The following is a 6,000-nucleotide window of genomic DNA, read 5'->3' as shown; positions in this document are numbered from 1 at the left end:
TGGCCGCCTGGGAAAGGGCTCTGCGGCTGCTCCCACTGTGCTGCAAGTACCTCGCCTCTTTACTGGGTCCTGGGTGGCATGAGGGGCAGGGGGAAGCTGCCCCAGGAGGGAGCCCACAGGGAACCCCCCTGGCATCAGAGTGGGCAGAGCTGCCCATGCGGATTGGTGAGGATTTGTCTTCCTGAAATGTCCAGCCTGGGCCTGAGGTTAGGGCTGGAGATGGAGCCCTGGGGGCGGGGCTCACTCCCTTACAACCTCACTCCCTTAGGGAGGCTGTTCATCTGGGCCAGGGAAGGTGGGTACAGACCCAGAGGCTCCAGGCTCGTTTTGTGAGACAGCAGGAGTGACCCCAACAGCAGAGCAGAGGTCCTCATTGCATCCTCGGCCCGAGGCCAGGCAGACACGGGGCGCGCGCGGGGGGGGGGGGTGTGTGTGTCCACCTGGCATGTTGGACGCATCACATTTTGCTTTGATGCCCCAGGGAAAGAGGGCCTGGGGGCTGTCTCCCGTCTCCCTTGGCTCTGAGGCTTGTGTTTGCAAATAGAGCCTTCCCTTCACCCCGGCCCTGCCCTTGGCTCCCCCGGAAGAGCAGGAAGCTGGGGCTGGGCGGGGGGCAAGAACCGGATTCTGAGGGGCAGAGGCCCGAACGCTGGAGCCGCTAGCCCCCAGGAGTCCTCACCCTGAGTCTGGCCTGGCCCCTGCCCCCAGCCCCCAGAGCCTGAGTGCCCCAGAACCACCAGCTCTGTCGAGACAGGAAAGCACGTGACAGGAAGGCCACCCTCCTGCTGCTGTCCCCTCTCCAGAAGAACCCCCAGGCTGGACCAGCTGCAGCAGCAGTGACCTCTTGTGCCCCCCATGTGCTCAGTAAAGGTGGGCCGTGTCCCCAGTTTTCAGGTCTCAGGGGGAGGAGGCCTCCCCCAGGGACCACCAGGCCGACCTCAGAGCCTTGCATCCCACCCCAGAGCCTGCTGGGTTCTGTGACCTCTGGCCTTGGCTCTGCAGGCCTCCCACCCTCCCCCACTGAGGCCAAGCACCACCCCCCACTTCTGCTCAGCCTCCCTGGAGGCCCCATGTATGCTGCCAACCTTGAAGAAGGAACCGAGGGAGAGTGAGAAAGCCAGTCCCAGAGGCTGAGGGGTGGGGCTGGGATCAGAACCCCCGACAGAGGGTGTCCAGCCTTGAGAAAGCTGCAGCCGCCACGGGAGGGGAGCTGAGTTTGCACAACCGCCTCTGCTCAGGAAATAGGGTGCGGGGAGGGTGGGGGGTGGCTGGGAGCCTGAGGACAGGAGGGGACGCTTCCTGGCGGATGCGGGGTCAAAGAAGGGGCGGAAATGGCCAAGACAGCTGCTGAACATCTGGAGTCACAGTTACCCGGCACCCTCACGGGTGGTGGGGTTTGTGGGCGGGCACATGCCCGGCCGTCTCTGTCTCCCTTCCCTCTGTGCCCCCTTGGTGAAACTTGGGGGTGGGGTCAGGAGCCCTACAGGCCAGTCTGAGGGGGGTTAGATCCCTGGGGCTCAGCACCTCTGGGTGGTGCCCAGTCTGTACCATTTTGCAGACTCTAGTGGGTGCAGGGTGCCCTGGGCGTTGTGCAGGCCACAGCCCTGCTCCCAGGATAGTCACGCCTGGCTGGGAGCCCAGCTGAGCAGGCCTTACCCCTTCCACCCCTGCAGCCTCACCCGCGCCCGGCGTGCCCTCTGCAGGTGAACATCCCCGTTTCCAGATCTTTCCCTTCAGCCGCGGCCGCCGCAAACACCCTTGTCCAAGAACCCCTTAGGCGCTTTCCCTCCACACCAGGTTCCTCTGAGAGTCCCTAGCTGCAGCCGGACGGCTGCTCCGAAAGCTTGTGCTGGCCCGTGAGTCTGAGGGAGCTCGTCTCTGCCGCAAGCTGGGCAGCTTGGTGTTTCCGCAGTTTTGGTCCGTGTGCGTGTGCGTGTGCGTGTGCGTGTGTGTGTGTGTGTGAAGCGGGATGAATGTTGACTGATCCTGACCTGCTGACCAGGCCAGGCTCCAGAAGCCATTCCGCTGTCAGGAATCCAGGCCTGCTCTTGGCCCGCAGCGCCTCGGAGGCCCCTCACCTGCGGGCAGCCGCCCTGGACCTCAGGCAGCCCCTCTGGGGAGGGGAGGGGAGAAAGGACGAAAGGACGGGGACCCTCGGCCGGACCGTGAAGCCCAGGGATGGTGGCAGGAAGGGGGATCGGCCTGGAGGGAGGATCTGAGCTGGAGCCCTTTCCTGGGAACCTCCGGGTGGGCCCAGGTCTCCCGGTTCCTCCGGTTCCTCCAAGTCGTGGAACCATCAGCATTTTTCATGTGGTAGCGAGGCTGCACAGAGGTGGGTGGTGTCTCCAAAGGGGCAGCCCCCACAGAGGCCTTGGAGATGGGGACAGTGACCTAGAGTCCCCACCGCAGCGCCCTGTCCCCCTCCTCCTGCCCCGGAGCTGCTCATCTTTGTGGGCAGGGCAGGCGTTACTGGGAAGCCCATCCCACCCATCTGCAGCATCCTGGGTCCAGGCAGTCACCGCCAGAGCAAAGAAGCAGGAGGTGCGGGGGTGGGGGGGGATGTCCTCAGGAACTGGGCCTCCTCAGCCCCTCCTCTAGAGAGTGGGAGACAGCCTGGGCGGGTGCCCGGGACCCCCCAGCTGAGCCTCCCTGGGGCGTGGGTCTCCCACCGGCCTGGGTGGGTGGGCTGAAGCTGGCTTCTGCTTACGCCCTTGTGTCGGGGCTGGGGGCTCATGAGGCTCTGGCGTGACTCTAGATCAGGGGACCCCCCCCGCAACCAAGCGTGGAAGAGAAGGGGAAGGTAGGACCTTGGGGCACCCTGTGAGCTCAGGTCTCTGGTGCCCTTGGGGCCCACAGCTGAGGGGGCACCACCCCGCACCCCCCTCACCCCGCACCCCCTGCACCTCCTGAAGAGCTGCCTCTGCGAGGATCTAGGTTACGGCCCTTGCGGCTCCTTCTAAGTCTCTTGCACAGATTAAAAATGGCAACTGTCCTGGAGCTGACCCCAGGGGACCCTGTAAGTTCCTCCCCCACTTGCTCACAGGCGCTCTCTGTTCTGGGCGGCTGCTCTGCTCGGAGGCCCTGGCTCCCCCACCCCTCGCCCCGGGGAGCTGGCTCGAGGTCAAGCCCACCGCAGCCTGTCCAGCCCACCTCCTTGTGGGGTGGGGGGGCGGAGCAGGGCTGCTCCAGGACCGGCCAGACAGGCAGGCCCTTCTTCCCTCCGGCCCAGGCGAGGAGGGAGGGGGCCGGGGAGAGAGGAAGGGCAGCTTGTCCACCCCCCCCAGTCACCACAAGCCAGGGCCCTGGGTCCAGGAGGGGCACCCTCTCCCTCTTGGTCCCTGTGGTTTCTCTAGGGGGGCTGCTCTAGGGTCACCCCAGTTGGACCCCACACACGGGACAGTCACGGAGGCGTCCCGGCCCCAGGCGGCACTGCTCCAGGACGGGATCTGGGAGCCAGGAGAGTGTCTGGGCTTTTGCCCTGAGCCCACCCAGGAAGGCAGTGGGGGGCGGATGAAGAAGTGGGGGAGAGCCCCGTTCCCCTTCCTGCCCCCAACCCTGCCCTGGGGATCGGCACTAACCGCAGGGCTGCCCACCCAGCTGCTTTGAAGCCGCCGGCGCCGGACTCAGCTGCCAGGGTTCCTGCTCCCGCCCCTCCCCTCCGGCTGCGTGGGAGCCGGGGAGTGACCACAGGGCCGCTCGTGGCCTTTGATGTGCCGGGGCGAGGCCGCAGGAAGTGGGTGGTAGCCCACCCAGGCCCTGAGCCCACCCCACCCGGGGAGCCCGGGCCCCAAGCTGTCCCCTTGCCTAGCCATCTGGGCTGCCCAGGTGTCCACTGGCCTGGGGCGGAGGGGGCCAGGGAGGCAGCGGCTCCAGGCCACCACCTCCACCTCCGGGGCCCAGCCCCCGTTCTGCCCAGGCTCCCTTGGGGGAAGCAGTGGGGCCAGAAATTGGTCCCTCTCCCTCAGCTAAAAATAGTGGGGCTTTGTGGAAACCCCCTCCCCCACCCCGGCGGGGGAGGAAGGAGCGGGGCCACGGCGCTGGGGCCTCGGGGAGTGAGGCTGGACAGGAAATGCCCGGGTGCCCGGCCCCATCAGCCGAGGTCCCATCAGCAGCACAGCCCCCGGGAAAGCCCCGGGCAGCGCCATGGGACCTGCTCAGGCAGGAGTCTCCCGGTCCCCCAGGCCACACAGCCCAGGTTGTTCTCTGCCGCTGCGGGGCAGGACCCCTCCCTGCAGGCCTGCTGTGCTGGTGGCTGTGGACAGGGCTGAGCGTGGCACGGTCCATCCCTGCTTGCCGGTCACAAGGAAGGGTTTCCCCTAGAGAAGACTTTTCGGGAGCGAGTGCCCAGAGGGCAGAGGGCAGGAGTGGGGCAGGAGCTGGGCCCAGAAAGATGGATGGAGTCAGCTGTGAGTGAGGCCGTGGCCACAGGGCCTGGCCGGGGGAGGGGGCGGGGGGTGTAGGAACCTTGGTATCTTGGAGGAATAAGAACAAAGTGGTGTGGCTGGAACGGGGCGGGGGGCGGGGGCGGGCACAGGCATGGGGCAGGTCGGGTGGGGCATTACTGCCGGGAGGGAGTTTGAACGGAAGCTGCTTCTCAGAAGCCACTGAGAGACTCTCAGCAAGAAAGCTCCAGACTCACGTCTGCCTTTCGGAGTGGTGACTGCTTTGCAGGGGAGGGGCTGGAGGAGGGGGCAGGGCTAATGCTGGAGGAAGGTTCCAGAAGGCAGGGAGAGCCAGGGAGGAAGGCTGTGGGGCTGGGGGTGTCGAGGGTCTGCTCCTGGCCTGCCTTCTGGGGGCGTCGGTCATCGGGCTTGGTTCCTCTGAGGCGTTGGCAAGGAGACAGCGGTGCCCGGAGAGGATGTGCTCGAGGTCTGAGCAGGAGCAGGAAGCCGAAGGGAGGTTTGGGAGAGAGGGGAGCTGTAGGCCAGGGCTCAGAGGGCAGGGCCACAGCGGGAGCCACTGAGAAGAGTCGGTTCGGGATCGGTGTGGGTTTGGTGGCAGCCTGCTCCGAGGAGTGACTCTGAGTGGGTGACTGAGGTCTTTGGAATTGAAGACCTGGAGGAGACATTCAACCAGGGGCCCTCGCCACCTGTCCAAGGAGGGCAAAGGAGGCTTTTCTCGTCTTCGCCGCTGCAGACGCCACCTCCCTCGCCGCCCGCAGCTCCTGTCCCTGTCACCTAATCACAGTCACCTCCATCACATGGTCACCTCTCTTGCCTCCAGCTCTGCCATCACCTCCCACCAGCATCACCAAAACCCCCCGTCGCGGGCACCACCACGGCCCGCTCATTCCCTCGGCGGACAAATGCCCGTGGAGAGTATACACCCTCTTGGCGAGGAGCCGGCCTGGGCCCTGGTCACAGCTACGAGCAACGCCCCGGGGTGTGGTCTCCGCCCTGGGGGGCCTGCAGTCCGGTGGGGCAGCTCGAAAACCTCCCGTAAGAAGGTTTAGAAAAACCTCCTTCATCGGAAGGAGCCAGCAATTCCACTCCTCAGTATTTGCCCAAAGGAGACGACATGCGCTCAGGGAGCCCCGAACTCAGGTTCCCAGCAGCGTTTGTCACAGGGCCCCGCGGGGGAAACTCCGAAGGCCCGTCAGCTGGCGGCGGGCCTCGTCCACCGCGGAAGGAAAGGGGCAGAGGACCGGAGGGAGGAGCAGCGCCCGGGGCGAGGGTCTCGCGAAGCGGACGGCAGGCCCCCAGGACCCCCGTCCCAAGGTTTTGCTTCTGTGAAGCCCTGAGAAAGAGAAACCGGCAGGGACCTGCTGGGCGGGGGACAAGGTCAGAAGCCAGGAGGCCCGGGGGGCGGGGGGCCGACCGTCGTCATTGCCGCCGGGTGGCTGCTTGACCTCGGGTCAAAGCTCATCAGGTTGTAGCCGCGCAATCAGTGGACGTTATCGTGTGTAAATTAAGGTCCCATACACCTAATTTTTACAAAAACGTAAAGGCGGTGAGTGGAACGAAGAAAAAACAGGAGGGAAGTGAGGGGAAGGCGCCGAGG

This window comes from Sus scrofa, chromosome 17 (genome assembly GCF_000003025.6).
Source record: "Sus scrofa isolate TJ Tabasco breed Duroc chromosome 17, Sscrofa11.1, whole genome shotgun sequence".
NCBI classification, from domain to species: domain Eukaryota; kingdom Metazoa; phylum Chordata; class Mammalia; order Artiodactyla; family Suidae; genus Sus; species Sus scrofa.
This window is presented reverse-complemented; position numbering follows the sequence as displayed.